The sequence below is a fragment of the Anneissia japonica genome, unplaced genomic scaffold, assembly GCF_011630105.1.
Source record: "Anneissia japonica isolate Jap-2015-1 unplaced genomic scaffold, ASM1163010v1 scaffold987_len1640505_cov201, whole genome shotgun sequence".
Taxonomy (NCBI): Eukaryota; Metazoa; Echinodermata; class Crinoidea; order Comatulida; family Comatulidae; genus Anneissia; species Anneissia japonica.
Genome location: NW_022714175.1, coordinates 1,077,129 through 1,095,701, shown reverse-complemented (window position 1 = coordinate 1,095,701; position 18,573 = coordinate 1,077,129). Strand labels below are relative to the sequence as shown.

At 31.2% G+C, this 18,573-nt stretch overlaps 1 protein-coding gene across 4 annotated transcripts in view; it reads left to right on the top strand.

Annotated features, from left to right (window-relative positions):
* Positions 1-18,573, top strand: part of LOC117108947 (transcription factor SOX-5-like) — a 123,919-nt gene that overhangs the window by 71,809 nt on the left and 33,537 nt on the right. For 3 of the 4 annotated variants that reach the window (XM_033251134.1, XM_033251133.1, XM_033251135.1), the window contains 2 exons: positions 9,622-9,678; positions 15,778-15,846. The gene's annotated coding sequence lies outside the window, so the exon portion shown is untranslated. The remainder of the gene's footprint in view (positions 1-9,621; positions 9,679-15,777; positions 15,847-18,573) is intronic. The other variant, XM_033251137.1, reaches the window with a different exon arrangement.

The following is an 18,573-nucleotide window of genomic DNA, read 5'->3' as shown; positions in this document are numbered from 1 at the left end:
ATTATAAATTGATTCACCTAGTTTTAACTACTGTATTTATTTATACTATTTTATTTATTCTATCTTATGAATTGTTTGATATATAAATTCTTAACTTAGTCCTAGCTACATATATTCACATAGCAGTACTAAGCTTTCTTAAGTAGAATAAACCAGATATAATAAATAGCAATATCATTTAATATTTCATATGTAGACGTTTTGAGTTAGATTGCCACAGTTTTTCATATATTTTATCTTATAAAGCAACTCTATGTAATCAGCTTATCTATTTTATTATGTAGAGTTCAGCCAAATTTATGACATAAAAAAGGATTTATAAAAAGAACAGGAAACATGCAAATGAATATTATTGAAGATAATTATGGACCAGAATGCTGTACATACTGACAACCGGAAATAGAAACATTATGACCATTCGTATAACAAGTTGCTCCTTTGAACTGACAAAATATGATAATAAAATATTTTTTATAAGTTTTATCTAGATTTATATTTACTAATATTTGTCAGGATTCAAGGTAAATTTCTGTTAAGTGTCATAATTATAGTGATATTGTAAAATTTGGCATTTTAATATTCAGTAATAATATTTATGGAATTAAATTTGTATCTTTTGTCGATATTACAATATTCAATATTTTGAGAAAAATTATTTCCTTTTTGGAGATACGACGACCTCATAATCTCAGTTTAGTTTAAAGTAACCTTACTGTTTTAGATTTGCACTCTGATTGGTGGAAATAATTGTTTAGATCTTGTATATAAAACTATGATTTGGGGGAAAAAATGTATAAATTCTGATAGCTTAAAACAAATTTTAATAATACAGTAGTTACAAAACATGGTAGCAGTGTTGTTGCCAAATAAATTTAATAGTAACAAACAATTCTAAAATTAAAGCACTAATTTCAAAATATATGATCAATACACATAGACACAAGGTACCAAGAGTATAGATTCAATAGAATTATAAAATTTTATTTAGATAAAGTATCCTTATATATTTTAAAATATAATATAGGCCTAGCATTATCATTTAGTGTCTACTTATAAATAATACTACAGTATTATTATAACTTTTATATTTTAAGTTTTCTACGCTAAGCATAGGCTAGATGTTTTCTTCATTTGTTTGAAGATGCCCATGTTTACCTGTCATGATTTATTCCCATGTTTTCGTGGATGTACATCTTCTATTACTGTATCTTCTACTGACATGGTCCTACAAATATCCACATACCAGTGAACCTCCAGGCCCGTGACCGGGTTCATGTAAAGGGGGTTTCTTATACAGTAGGCCAAGTTTAACGCAGAAGTGTTTCTTTAATAAAAAAGGTTATGATAAAAAATACCACCACAATAGTAAACTGTTCGACCAAACTGTTCAAAAAGAGCATTTGGCCAAACTCCAAAATCTCCCTGGTTACGGGCCTGCTCCCCTCACCTTTCTAAGTGTTAATAATCTACCCCTCTACATACAATTTGATATATTCATCACAGAAAATTATAATTCTTTTTAAACTTGTAGAATATGACCTATATGAAATATAAGCAAGTAAAAACAAAAGACTGAAACCAAAGGAAGTCCAGTAGTAAAAGTATGCCACATAAAGAGTTACGACATATATAATTACATTATATACTCTTCATACTAATCATGCGTTTTGTCTTCCACTAAATCAAAACAGTTCCTGCCTTTTTAAATCCTCCTCGGCTTTGATTTTATAGATCGTCTCTCTTGGTGAAAATCCCCTTTTGTTCCTCCTCCTCTTCTTGAGCGCGTCATGTGTTGTATTGTTCTGGAACACCTTGGCAGCGCCTCAAGGATACCTATGCATCTTAAGTTTACCTCCTATCATATGTGTATTATTTAACTGGCAACCTTGGGGCAAAATACAGGCTATTTACTACATTCCTGGTCGCATTCTTTAGATAATCACTTTCATATGGGGTAACAATAACTGTCAGTGTTGGCATTGTGTGCCTTCGCTGCCTGCGCACAAGACCCAATTATTGTGGCCTACCAACTAGCTGGATGCCTGGCCATACAAGGAAATGAAGAAAGATGGGCAGGGCCTGTGTTCTTCTTTGCTGGATTCTAAATGAGTTGGAATCTAGCGATGTAATACGCACTGCTCTATGTCACATTAGTATCTGGATGTTAAGAATTAAATGATGTAGTTGGCCATGCTTTAATTGGGCTCCCACTCTGTACTTAATTAAAGCAACGGGTCATTAATTTTTGATGTCCCTAGGCCCTTCGCTCTGTTTCTCTTCTGTTGTTTTCTGATATAATGGGCTTTTGTTAATTATGCAGTATAAGATGGGAGTACATTATCTCTTGTCTAATATAGTTTTGTATGCACTACCTGCTTTTGCCAAATCATTACAATTCCTCCTGTGGCTTCCGAGTCAGCATCTAATCGCTACCTTTTGATTAACCTTGTTTTATAATTAATTTATTTAATTGGACAATCGATTTATGTAGGAATATTGTTTGGTTCAAAAAGCTATTTATTTGAGCCACATCATCAGGATAATGATTACTTCCGTAGTATCCAACTGTCATTCATTTGATTCACTAAAAGGATCGTGAAATACTGACCTTCCTTTCCATATTGTCATTAAAAATTAATCTTTATCAGCATATACATACATAACTGTTACAATATATATATATATATATATATATATATATATACTATATGTTCATGCTCTATTGTATATTTATTTGTAAATCACAATGATGATGATAGTAGAAAAGCCTCAAAATATAAGAATATCATTTATATTTTTAAATATGAGGCAAATTAACTCTCTTTGTTTTTTATTGTAATGTTATGTACCTATGCAGTTTCTCTTAATTTTATTTATAATTATATTTATAATAATATTAATATTTTCCTTTGAATGTCTAAATTGAACCAGCTGGCATTTTGCAGTATTAAAATAATTACATTATCTTTAATATCCACATTGTTTTTAATTAATTAATTGTGACATAGTATGACAATGCTTCAATTGTATGAATAATTATATGTTTTTATTAGTTAATAACGATTATGTATAGATTAATAATTATTAGTGTATGGTTACAGTTTAAACAATTGTATTCATTAATATTATTTTGTGAAAATTATTTGCTTATTCATTCCATTTTTAGTGGAATAAATGAATTCTTTGGCGTAATAATAGCATGGTTATACAGACAAAATTGTTCATGGGATTTGACTTAGAAAATATGCATTGCGTGTGAAAGCATAGAAAGGAATCTTTCTGCTGTTGTCATTGCAATTTGTTAAGAATTATTTACTTTGCCTAACAGTCAAGAAGTTGTTATAAAGCATGTACATTCCTGTCATTGTGAAGAGCTAGGCCTCACTGCACTTCAACTAACAATACATGTTTTTCTTTTGTACTCCCCTATTCAACTCCAACAATAGATGGAAACAACACTGCTGTTATAAAAATGAGAAGAAGCGTGGGGCCTAGTGTGGGGGACCTAAATATACACAGAATTTATTGAGAACGCCTTTACAAAAGGAATGAATGACTAGCATAATATCGCCATTGTTGCATGTTCATCATTTGAATGAAAGGCTCAATTATTCATTTGAAATTTTTGCGGATATATTACTACCCTGTATTGATGTATTTATGTGTTACTATGAATATGTCATTATTATCGTTAATTACTACTACTACTTAATTACTATTTAAACCAATTATATATAAACGAACAGTATTCTAAAGGTCTTGCATTCAAATCTCAATAAGGACATAACATTTTTGTCAAATATTAAATGTTAAAAAATTATAGAAAGAGTCGGTAGTAAAAACCCAAGAACAATATTATGGAATGTAGGTGGAATAAATTCTATGAAATGATGTAGCTCTATTAAGTTGCTGTCAGTAAATTGTTTATATTAAGATTGAGTCTCTCTGTCTGAAATTTATGCACAACATTTTATCTGTCTTCTAATTTTTTTTAAATGAGAGAATGGGAAAGGAACGGGAAAAGAAAACAGGCTGACTTAGTTTGTATTTATACTGTGATTATGGTTCCATTATTCCTTGTAATCCCTAGCATTTCCTTCGGGAATTGTATTGATTTAATCGGAACGTAGGTGATTGAAAAATACATTGTTCCACGTTTCGTTGACCTGGAAAGGATAAAATTAGATTTCTTAATGACGGATGTCCTTGACTCGATCCTGTTCGTTGAAAATGTGTTCAAACAACATCAAACATGTCACATCATTTTCCATGTTTTACATAAAATATCTAATCATCATCGTTATCATTACTTGCATAGCCATCACTTTTGAAATTTTAATATCATTTTTTTTTGACTGACATAATCATACCTAGTGTACTTAAAAGATCATTTACTAGCTTTCGTTTCTGAAGTTGAAGGTAAAGTGCAGGTACATGTAATTGACCATGCTGTGAGCTTACACCCCACTCCCTACCCACATCACCTTCCTTCAGGTAGCAGAAAAACAAAATATTTAATTTCTAATTATGTCTATTTAAATGTACACCCCCTCCCCAAACTCTGTTCATCAGACCTCCAGCAGAAACATCCGGCCTGATACTTCTCTGAGGATAATGAATGTGGAAGACTGTATAATTGATACTAGTGGTCAGACATATTCCAAGAATTTGATAAACCATTCCATTTTATTGTACAATTACAATATTTTTGCAGGGGGAAGAAGGATGGGGTTTTTACAATTACAGTATTGTTGTGGGGAGAGGGGCTGGGGAGAGGAGATGGTTACCTACTAAAATGTTGATTATTTTGTTGTACAATCAGTTAGAGTAATAGTGATGATACACAAACTGTATTATTCTTAGTTTGATTTGATATTGACCAAAATAAGATAAAATCAGACTAAAGGAATGGAAATAATCATATTATTGTACTAGTGATCAAACATGATAAAAGAGAGATTAAAGGAGCACTCCATATTATTCTACTAGCAATTGACCGAGGAGGAAGAATAAAAGATGAAATGCTACATATTATTGTACTAATAGTCTGACATGTCGAAAAAATGGAGATGATACATATCGTATTGTAGTAATAATCAGACATGTTAAAATAAAGATGAAACGTTCCATTATTATCATGAACTACTAGTGATCAGATATGTTGGAAGAATTGGAGATGAAATATTTCATGCACAATGCGTTATTGGAATGTTGGAAGAATGGAGATAATATTTATTATTATTACTGCTTGTAGTATTAGTATTGTGTTAGTGATCTCGCCAGGAGAAATAGAGATTATAACAATTCTATAATTGTTACCCTCTGCGAGGCATGTAGGTTTTCGGTTGTGGTTTTTTTTGTGGCCAACAAACCTTCAACCTGCTTATTAGATTCAAACAGTAACAAACAACTGAGTATATTGACATACCTCAATAATAATAATATTATTTATTTCTCATGTTGTCCTGTTTCCGGTTCCCATTTAATGAGTTAGTGGTCTCATGCTACAGCAGCTCATCATCACTCTCACGACATCTTATCATTTCATCTGATATATTGTTTATCACATATAATTGATAGATTCAAGCCTGATTCAATTTTGTACGCAAACATAATTACAAAGATAATTATAATAATAGAAACATACTGTGGGATCCACAAAACCAGAGCGTTTTCAAAGATTTACCATTGGTTGTAAACCTGAAAACTCCTAATATGTAATAAAATATTGAATTACTCATTTAAAATAATGTCAAATCCATATTTTTTTATAAGAACCAATAAAATTTTGCCCAGGCTCATTATTCTTATGTTGTTTGCCAATTTCAGGCTCAAAATGTTCTAATCTTGTTTTTATTTTGCACACTTTTTGAAGATAGAAATTTTCTTTTCTTCAATTTTTTTTATGAAAACCTCATCTGACATTTTACCTCAGCCTCAATTTGCTCTTATTGTGTTCATATTTTTTACGCAATTTCAGCTTTGGTGTTCTTACAAAATGTGTTCTTGTGTTTTTTGTTTCTTGTTTTTTTTTTTAACGTATCAACTTACAGTGAACCACATACCAGCCAGTTTAAGGTCTTATATATATAAAGATAGGAAATGGTATTATTTACACCTGTTAATTGGTATGGACAATTTCAATTGAAAGTTAATATAAACTTAATACATAAGCAATTAAAAATTTGATTTTATTGTTCAGGTTGATATTGGCTGAACACAGACAGTAGGTCCAACAATTCCCAAAACTTAAAATTTTGAAATTGAATCTTTACACCCATTGCTCTAATTCACTTTACCCCTTTATAAAAAACTCATAAATCTTATAACAAACATCCCCTGTTCGTTGTTTTCCTGGAAAAATAGTGCTTTGTGTCTGATCCAAATTTGGTCACAAAACTGTCTGGCGATTCCCAAGGTATCTGATTGATTGCATTCCTGTATTTCACCCACATCTTGGCAAAGCTTAAATGTTAATTATTATCGACTGAAAGATCACCTGGTTGACTCACCATTCACCCACATCTTGGCCAGCAGAACTTTAATGTTAATGTTAAGATGATCTTCCTAAGATGATTCAGAAACACAACAATGATATGTACAAGCATTATTACTTATTGTAATAAAAACAGTTATCCTAATGCATTAATATAACTTAAATGAAGATGACATTAATTATTATTGAATCAACAAATGAATGAGATGGACAATTGCCCCCAGGGAATACTCGCAACTATTGTACAATCAATATCAATGGAAAAGTATATGAACCACCCATAAGACAATTCATTAAAGGCATTTAACAAAAAGATGTAAAGAACCATCGATAGCAGGAAAGAAAAAAATAAACAAATGTACGATAATTGAAGGGATTTAAAGTGACGCATTCAATTGTAAAGAAATCAGAATAGGACAGAAAAAAGGTCTACAATATGCACTTAAAAAGAAAAAACAGAAAAAAGGGTTCAACGTTACAAAAACAAATGGTATCAATGAATGAAATCAAGAAAGGAAAAAAGAAAGGTTATATTAATCCCTGGGCCCTCTGCATAAGATTATATTAATCCCTGGGCCCTCTGCATAGGCAAACCAAGGTAGTATAATGAACAACTAAATAAAATAAATATAAGCAATAAAATCTGGAAACATTTTAAATAAATTTAAAGCAATTAACGACAATTTTGCTATAAAACAAAAACAAAAACAGACCAACCATAGGTTTAATATTTGAATGAATTTAAAACAGTATAAATTATTTATGACAAAAATAAACTATAGAGGAATTGGAATAGACGCTGATATAGTAATTTTCCTTGTGGCTTGGTTAGGTCTACGGTACATAAACTGACCTTCATGGCGGGCGAAAATTGCTTTAGTCTGGTCTGCCTCTTCTCTTTTACTTCCAGAATAGAGAAATGATTGATAGGATAGAATATTTGTATGCTATTTGTGCCAAGGTAACAAATAGAGTTTACATATTGGTGAATTTCCTGTCAGTGTTTGATTTCCCAATAAATGAAAGTACTGCTAGCTACTGCATATTTAGTTTTTGAGAGGATGTAGTTTTTTGGAGATTTCTTTTCCATTTGGTGTATGTTATTTCTATCATAAACATTTATTTCAGTATTAAATATTTATAATTCTATATTAATATTATATACAGTTTAATTTAATGTCAAATTTGCACCATATATTTTGTTTCTCTATGTATGTTGTTTTTTTTTCAACCAGTGTGTAGGTTTCTGTCTCTGTTGGTTGAGGATTGAATAAAATAAAATAAAATAAAAAATATTTATTAAATGTATCAAGAATGTTTATTCCAATAGGAAACGAGCTAGATGAGGTCCTCTCACCATATTTTTAATTTATTTATTTATTTATTTATTTAGACATATAAGACATGCACCAATAGCAAATATATCCCAGTCCTTGCACAAGACAAACATACACACATGATGCTTTACACAAACTAAATCTCAATATGAGGCTTACGGAGTTGTTTTTGGTCGTAAGAAAAAAATCCGACAATACAGACAGGTATTAAACCCAGGACCTTGGGATTGCAAGGCAAGCATCTTAATCACTAAGCTGTTCAACTCCACTCAAATTGTTAATTTGGAGCTAATATTAAATTTAAACAATAATATTCAATATTTTAGTTTCTTTGCTTACTGTAAGTAGGTTGTTGGCTTTTTAAGGTATGGTAGCATAAGGAAATAAGCCATGCCAATTGACACACAATTTGTAGTAAAAAGTCTGTGAATTTGTAAAAATTAATATTATTAATCTGCCTCATTTGTAGTTCGAAACTTTTTTTATCTTTCTAATTGAATTTTTAGTTTTTCAAGACTTTACATCTTTCTATATCCGTACATCTTTAAATCACTAACGTTATACATTCAGTAAATCATAATCATACTTTAAACAATTTTACAGTCCACATTATCAACTTTAAAGATATTAATATGAATATTTGTATATTATATAATTATATTAATGGATAAAATTTTTTTATATTAATAATAGAAAATACTGATTCCCTATTAAAATTGCACTTGTAACATACCATGATTTTGAAAAGCATAGTAAGACATGGTGAGATTTGCATGTGCATGGTAGAGCGTTCCATAATATTATATTGACCTTAATAATAACACTAAGATTTCTATATAATTACAAAGACAATAAATTTGATTGGTTTGATGTATTGATTGAATTTATTCAGTAAAAATGTACATATAAATGGAATGATTATATATAATATTATGTTTATAGTAGCACATACAAATAATCTTCAATAATGATGAATAAGACACATATGGATACAGCCTCTGGGATGCGACTGGCATCAATGGGAGAAACAAAACTGAACTGATACTTCCCATTTGATAATCATATTTCATGAATAAAGTTAATAAAGTAAATACATAAAAAACTACTGCCAGAATTTGATAATTAGCATATAATATGTAATTATTATTGTTGTAAATCTACTACTAGATTTATATTTACTAAAATTAATAATATTCTAATGATAAAAATTAGATGATAATTATGAATTAGTAGGTATATATAATTGTATTATTATTATTATTATTGTTATTATTATTATTGTTATTATTATTATTATTGTTTTTTATTTTAATAATAGTTCATCCAAAGTCCAATTTATAATGTTTACAGGTGCATCTCAATTGAAGCGTCATAATATCCTATAATGATATAAATAATCATTCATTAATGATATAAATAAATTGATTAATAAGAATTTTAAATAATAAATGCATTTAGATTATAAATGATTATTAGAATAATTAGTCAAAATTTGAATTTGAGAAAACACTCGTTTATTAGCTCTATCAATTATTAACCCTATTACTTACGCAATGCAATTAGTCCCAGACTTGTGTTACCATTTTTTGCGGATTAAAAAACTCATTTTGTTGATTAACTGTTAGTTTATCCCTGTGAGATTTGAACAGTATGGTGATTATTTTAGTACAAAAGTCAAAATGTGGCGGTTTTTTGCATGTGTTTTTTTTTTATTTGTTCAAAAGGTGTTAAATAGATAGATTTGCTTGTCATGATGAACCATCTCTAATCTATTGGGTTTCTTTTCAGAGAACGCATTGCGATGTTACTCTAGCCAGTCTGGTGCCCTTGACTAGAAAATTAAAGGTATGTCACACGATTTCACTTTTACTAGTTTTTTTTCACCTTTTACTGTAGGCAAGTACTTCGTACGTATCTCACACGATCCGTTCTTTCCTTAATCATTTAATTCATGCTTCCGATACTCAAGAGCAAGGGGAAAATATCCCATTTGCTGGCCTCAACGATCATATTTAATGTAGTTCGAAAAGCTAGTATCTCGAGGCAGAGTGGACAACATTTGACATCTTTTGTAAATTGATGGAAAGATGGAATCATTAAATGAAGCAGCTCCATTGAAGACATTAAATATATTTAAATGTATCTATTTAGATGTAGAACCTACGATAATGAACCTCGCATTGCCGTTTACTCAGCCTGAATTGAGTCTAGGGGATTTTTTTCCTCCTTCCGAGGTTCATGTAATGGTGCGTTTGTCATCTAGTGTCCTATACAATCATGAGATATCTGTTTGATGCCTTGTAAAAAAAATCTTATTTTCCAACTCTTCTCGATGTAGGTTTGGATATCGGCTTAGTAGTAATAGTGTATTTTTTTAAGTATCTATTCGTCATAACATCATGTGTGCTTTGTAGTGTAAGTGGGTTTTTCCCCTTTAGCAATTATATTGAATGTTCAAATGTTTTTTGTTTTAGTACTTATGGCATACTATATGTATCTGTACATTAAGATCCATGTATTTAAGCTCACTATATTAAGCGATGTTATCATACCGTAGAACCTTGAATTGAAGCCCAGTGGGCTTATTCTCGAGATGAAGCCCATTTCGAATTGAAGCCCATGGGCTTCTTTTCAAGATAGCGTAGGCTTCTTTTTTCGGATAGTACAGTACAAACACTGTACATGAATTTCAGAAAACAAAATAAATTTAAAACAAGTTTGGTTTATACAGTAGTAGGCGATTTAATATCATTTAAATACACTTCATGATATAAATTACAGTGGCCTTATTTATTGTTTTGTAGTACAAATTCACAGAATCTACAACATTCATTTTGAAAAGAAGCACCCTCCCCCTCCCCCTCCCCTCTTTACTTTGCAAAAGTAGCCTCGAAAAGAAGCCCATGTCAAAAAGAAGCCCATCTTAAAAAGAAGCCCATCAAAAGTTCTCAAAAAAAAAAAAAAATAGTTTAGGGCTTCAATTCCAGGTTTTACAGTATTTATTTTGTTTTATTCTAAATAGGAAGTATTTTTTTCTTTTGTTCTTGTTTCTAACAGTATTTGCCAATTACTGTAAAAGATAGAATGATGGTTTTTTTTTTTAACAAGTCTTAACAAGTGTTAAAAATAATGTTGATTTCATTCACAAAAAAAAACATTTCTGTTATTTTGTAAGATTGCACCTTTTTCAGATTGAATGATCAAAGGCACCAGCGTTATCACCCCTGGTCACTAGATAACATACAATGGCAAACCAGCACAAAGTGCAACATTCCCTAGTCCCTGGGGAGTATCCCTAGTAGTTCACTACTTCTTTAGTGCACAAAACTAGTACATTCAATGCCACAACACTCCTGGGTAGAGAGACACAAACGTAGATAAAGTACCTTTGCCCAAGGACACAAGTGACTTGTACAGCAAGAGTTTCGAACCCCTGACCCCAAGGTTGGCAGTTCAAGCCACAATCGATGCGCCAACCGCTTCTAGATTGGAAGGCAATTTCAATCACCAAGCTACAGCCCCATTCCTTTATATTTTATGAAGATATTCAGTTTTGTCTATACTCCATTTCCCTGAATGTCTGAATCATGGATTTTGAAGGTCTATGTTTATTTGAAAATGTTCTTTTTTGGTAGATATTTGTTTACTATGTCAGCATTTTGTTTCTGATACCAGCATAAGACTACATGCCTTTACGTATTTGAAGGAAAAAAACAAGGAAATTCATAATTTGTCATGTTATGGTTAGAGTTTTCCAGATAATTAGGCTATGGTCGGCTAAAGAAACCGATTCCCATATTACCCAGGTGGCCTTGAGCTAGTCTATGTGTGATGTCATAAGTTTTAAGCTTTCTGATTTGCTGATGCCTACTATTATGCCAATCTTCGAATAGATCATGGAGTTAAAAGAAGGATAACTTGGTGGAGTAATTATGGCAAACCCATTGAGTGGAATTGCATTCACTTGTTGTTGGGAAAAACTTGGAAAAAATATTGTGTTTGCCGGACACTTACAGAGAATAATTCATATTGTGATTTTCTCATTATCCTCTTGGGGTTTCTAGATGCAGATGAAAACATGTTTGTTTTTTAAGAAATATGCAATCACCAACTTTGCAAGTCTGATAATGATACCTCATCAAAGATTTTCAAACTTTAATTTTCATACTTGAGATAAGTATCATAGAGTATCTATAATCTCTTTGTTTTTGCCTCACAACTTCAACCATGTCAATATGTGTAGGGATACACATTGTGGATTATTATTATGAATTGTCTGACAAATACCTGAGATACAAATATGTTGGACTTTTTCGCTCAGTTGTAGAAATTGTAAAAGTCTAAATCATGAATTATTGTTCCTCAGCATTACTGCAATTTTTCAACAAATAACTGTGTGTGCAATTAATAGATTATTGCATCATAGCATAAATTGTTCAACATATCTTAACTAGATAGGAATGCTATTCTTGAATATTAATTTATTTAGATACAAAACATGTCAAAGAAGATAAGAAATGTAATTACAGCAAATATAAATTAAGATTGGATTGGATTTCCTTGGAGTGAAATGCTCCAAGGATAACCCACTGTAGTCTGAATACTTGTTTGTAGTAGGGTCCTTATCGTTGTGATTTCAGCAATACTTCAAGAGACTTTTTTTCCGAAAGTTCATTATGTTCTTTAATGTACATCTTGAGTCATATTGTATACGGCAACAACAGCTTCAAGGAGCGCACTGGATGTAAAAAATCGGGGACCAAATCTACAGAAAAATTTGCGCAATTTAATGCACATGCACTGGCTGAAACCAGTTTATCCATGGTCTATGGTTCAAATCATCTAGCGATCATGGGTACTACTATATTGATTTCACTATAGATTTTGTTAAAAATGCCAAAGATTTCAAATATAATAATTTGATCACATTCTTTTATTCTGGTTGAAAATAATCCTGAAATAACTGTGCATTATCTGATTTTATATTAACATGCAAGCTGACTCTTCAGAATGTTCTATACGTGCGACTCACATAGAAACATCATACTGTACTACATTGTCATTAGGAAAGCTTGTGTTATGCATTGTTCAGCCTACAGCAGTTCCAATATTAGTTACAATAAGAGGAAATAAAAGTAAAAAATCTGAAATTTCCACATTCCAAACACAACGCAAATTAAACAATCATCTCTGGTTCCCATTCAATCTATTGTATCTAGAATTGTCACTGAGCCAAAAGCTTAATCAATGGATTGTATATAGTCTGGCGTACTACAAGCAGATTAGTACAGAAACGGCTATCATTTACATACAAACCTCCCAAATACAAACTCTATTTTACAAATGCAATTTGTACTGATGATATTATGAAAGAAATTTCTAACCACCAAAACATTTTAAATTGCATTTAAAAATCCTTGAAACTAATTTAGAATGTTAAATAGAAAAAAAGAAAGCATTTAGGCCAATAAAGAAAATAAAACGTTCTTGAAAGCGTGAAATATCCATCGTTTTTGGCTCAGATATAATCCAATCAGACATACAGTTCTGGTATGTTTGTGGAAAGTCTGACAAATTAAAGGATCAAATTTTAATTGTGAAGAAGCATTGTGTTTAAATAGTAACAGTAGGAAAATGATCAGATATGTTAGTCTTGAATGCCAAGGTCTCTATGTGCTTATTATTACCCCGGTCATTGGATCAAGCACCTATGTAACACATACTTATCTCCCTTGAGAATCTTTCTTAATGTTGCAACTAGTAATCGCCACATGACAGTTCAAACCTAACAGGTACATACTCTTACTCCCGTGCAGATAGACGACGGTTATAAAGTATTTTGCCCGAGGACGTACCAAATTCCCAGGATTAGACATGAGCCCTTGATTTTTTTTCACTTAAACGTAGCTTCTCAGGTGTAAAGTCCATTACACTTTGAACATGCAATTGGGCTGATTCCTGTAAAGTATCCTTTCCATAGAAACAATAAAGATTGTTCTTCATGCTTACGACATTACGATAAATCACCATTTAAATGAAATCCTATGATTTTGCTTGGAATCGCTGGTATGTAAAAACAAAGGTAAGGGGTGAGCTTCTCACTCAATCATTCAAGTCTCTCCCTTCCCCCTAATTTAACCTTCACCACCACCTCCTCCCCATGTCAATAATCTAAGATACACAACTGATATTCAAACTGAACCGTATTTACTACACAGTAATTACAAGAATATAGGCTAACACCTTTATTCCATGTAATAATATAAAAATCACTGACAAGGAAACGAAAGCAAAAATAGACATAAAAAAAGATGTAATCAGAATATGGGATTCTCAGAAAAGTGTTTCTGAAGAAGGGGAATTATGGGAGCTGGTAATCTAATACATTTTAATGGGCTTACCTGTAAATATACAGAAAAATTTCAAACAAAAATGTTAAAAATTAGAACAAAACATTAATCTGTCAGTATGCTTTATTATAAAAATTTGTTAGGAAATTAGACATCTGTTAGATTTTCATCCTTAAACTCATTCTCTTCGAACTTGATAGTTCTACAATTTTCTTCTGTGTGGTCCCATTTATATTCCAAAAATCTAGCTCTTTAATTGGCTAGGTGCATAACATGATGATTTTATTGTAGAAAGGATTGTTTGAATTAAAATGAAATATAAAAGCATAATTAACAGAAATATATCTGTAATTCAGCTACAGCTGTAAATTGTACTATATTTGTCATATTTTTGGTGACCAGAAAAGGTACTGTTTGTATATATATTTTTTATTATAGATTTATATATTTAGTTCTTAGCCATTCCAACCTTTATGTTTACTAATCAGCGCCTGTCATTTAAGTAATAAAGTAAAGTAGTATTTGTTGTTTTTTAGAATACTGTACCTTTTTAAAATATTTTTGTTCTATTCACCATGTATTTTTTTTATATTTATTTTATTTATTTTTTAAGTATTTATCATAATTTGCTAAAATTCTTTAATGGAAATTAGAGTAAATTTATTCATTAGCTCAATTCCAGATTTAGTATCTAAATTTTACACAAATGAATGTAGATTTTAATTGATAAGTCAGTTTAAATTTGTTTTTTATGCCATCTTATATTTATTATTCCTATTTATTAAAGACAAATACAAAGGCAGGTGCGGATCCAAGGGGTGGGGGGGCACCTGGCCGCCCCCCCCCCCTCCACCCCCTTTTGGAAAGTAAAAAAAAGGAAAAAGATTAAAAAGAAAAAATTGATCGCGCAAAAGGCCTCAGAGGTTATTTTCAGGCATCTAGAACACAGAAATTTTAGTAGTATTTAGAGTATTATTATCTTGATCGCCCCCCCCCCCTTGGACATCTCTGGATCCGCCCCTGAAAGTTATGATAACATCCACATACATTTCTTGTGCTACTTGTCTTAGTAGTGTGGTGTAGGCCTACAATGGTTATTCATAAGGTGTCAACTTTAAATTAATGCTTTCCTGTTTATCTAGTTAAAATTTAATAGCTATTATATTTAAGCAAGTGAGAAATAGATACAATGCTATATGGTTGGAAGTTGAATGATGATAAAGGATTGTATGTGCCAGTTTAATTGCTTATTATAAAATGCCGTAAGAAAAACATGTTCATTACAGGAAAACTTAAAGGTCAGCTTGGCCACTATTGACAGAAATTTATTATAATTATATAATCCAAAATTTTTTACTAAATATTTTTTTAAACAAATTTAATTTTAATCTCAAAATTCTTTAATATAAACTGAAGAGAGAAACAGTAATTTTCTTTTACATTTTCAAGAAAAAATTGGTGGCAATTGGTGGCTAGTGGTCCCAAGAATGGAAATCTATAGTTATATGATGATAGATAATTCAATCAAGATAACATATGTGAGTAATTAATTATTAATATTATAAATAATCGTTTTCTCATTTTTAAATTCCAGATTAATGAAGAAGAATCCAAGATTGAGGTTCGTAAACAAGTGTACAACTAGCCATCACCTGTTCAACAGGTGAGCGACACTTTATGCCAGGTTATTCAAAACAAATGTGAAACCCAATTATTGACTGCCACCCTACAGGCAGTAGACATGAACCCCCTTTTAGCAAATAACTAAAAGATTAGTTGATTTGCCCTGAGAACCATTTTCTCGCATTTCTACAGCTTTAGCCACGGAAGTTGTTGCTAAGTAACTCAGTCAGTACTTTGTGGATATGAATGTGATAATACAATTTCCTTTTTTTTTGTCTGCTACAATAATGGTTGTCTTCAACGTATTGTCATCTTGCTTATTGTTATCATTGTGTATAATTATTTGATGCGGTTGCTAGGAGCATTTTTGAAGCCGCTGTTTCTTGTGTTGTAATGATCTAGGAAGGAGAATAGTAGCCAAGTTAATATTAAGTTGCATATCATTATATAAATGATTTATTCAACTTTTCTTTAGCTTGATTTCACATTATTAATTACAGTATTTAGATTTATGGACATATTTCATTAGCATTTCATGATAATTTTATCAATGAATCAGAATTATTTATAAATTAGGCCTATAATATTATTGAATTTTATTATGATTTTGATGATGGTTAAAATTAATTATAATAATAATAATTATATTCTATAGGCCTAATGATTTGTGTACTCATGTAGCACTTACTTCGCAGAGAAGATGGTTCAAAGTATGCAATGAAAATTTACATTTTAAAAAGATGGCTTCAGTAGTTAGTAGTTCCTACCTTGAGCAGGGCTTTTGGCTTCTCTACCTTGTACCACTTAGTCAGCAGCACTGGCTCAGTAAAGAAAATGGGGCATAGTGGGGAAATTACAGCCAACAAATTGTTACATGATTGATGTAAACTCCTGAATATACTTGCCACAGTGCCTATAAATGATCTTCATCCACACAAGTGTGCTTAGCTGATGAAGGGCTGATTTTTCAATGTAGGAACGCACAAAATAATAAGGTATGATGAATGATCATACCACCCTCACAATTGAAAAATGAGTACAGTATACAATTAAAGAAAAAAAGCGTAACAAGTTTGTAATGTTGAAGGTAAGGGCAGGGATTATAAAACAATGGATGAACAATGGAAACAAAGGAATGTATATGTACCGGTACTGTACCGCACTGTATAAATTTTGGAAGTGGTTTGGCTCAGCATGAACGGTTTGGTTTCTGTTTCACTCCTTCGTTGTGCATTTCACTTGCTAACTGTAAACAAGGCACTGTATCGGTGTTGCTTCTCCCGACCCAGGAGCATATATTGGTACCTGGTGAGGTTGCTTGCTACAGTACTGCACCAATAAAGGAGCAGCATTTTAAGCATGTGACCCAATGTACAGACATAAAACTAATTTTTTGCAACTGAAAGGCAAATGCGCTCTATAAAAAAGCATAGCATAAGATTCTACCTTTGATTTATCTGGAAATTATAGGTCCTACTTCGCAACATAAAGTATAGTCTTTAGAGATCCTAGCTATGTGTATTATAAGCATTCTAATTTATTAGTTTTTATCTGAATGCAGCCAAGTAGAATTCTGGAAGTCGACATTGATTTGGAAGGAAAACATTAATGTGAATACTTTGATATCAAAGAAAGCAATTGTATGTTACAACTTGGCAGATTGCCTAAGACAGAGCTAGCTACTACATGAAGATGTGTAGAGTTCTGTTTAGGTTGCAAAGGTCAAATGGGGTCACAGCCATGATTTATTATAAAATACTGCATTTGGCACCTCTGTGGTTGTTCGTACTGCCTCCGTGTTTCGTTCTAGTTTTATTTACTTCATTTCTGCATATTTTATCCGAGTTGTTTATATATGATTATATTATTTAAATAATTATAAAATAATAAATTAAAATAATTATATAAATAATTCTATTAATTGATTTGTATAAAACATCACGTGACTTGATTCATTACAACCTCATTTTCATTTGGAATGAATCCAAGATTTGAAGAAAAAAAAATTAGTGGCAAGGTGGCCTTTTCGGGATCTTTTTTTAGAAATGAAGTTTGGAATCTTGCCAGTGAAAATAAGACAGCAGACATTGACTTCAATACAAAGCTATCATTATTTCTTGTACTTAAAGGGTTTTTTACTAGGCCAAGTGAACAATTACTAGTCCAAAGAAAAGAAAGAAAAGGCCCCCTTTTTTATTGGCTATGAAGTATTCTACAAGTCGTTATGTTGGTAAAATGGCTTGTAATGGCATCTGATCTACAAAGTATATATTTCATATATTTTTACATAAAAAAAAATGAATATTATTAATGAATAACGAAGAATCAAAAGGAACAAAAAAGTTTGGGACAGGCCTAATTGTTTACTTGGGACCCACATGCATCAGAAACGTGTCTCTTTAGTGGTCTCACTCGGTATGTATAGGGATTAAGCTTTTACAGATGCTACATATGAAGTCAAAATCATTTCAATTAGTTTTATACCACGTTCTGTTTCCCTTTATGATATTATTTTATGAAATAATTTTTTGACGTATCAAATTATTAAGTCAGCTTTAGGATTTTGGTGCAGCTTTTTGGTAAGCATATTCATCGAACTTGTTTCTACAGTAAACCTAAATTGGAATTGTTAAGCATAAATAATTAGCTGACAATGACTAAATATATCCAAGTATGATTTATAATTATTAATATGATAAGATTACCTTAGTTGCAAGCTCTCATACCTAATAGAAACATGAAACAAGAAACATAGTAATTTATGTTA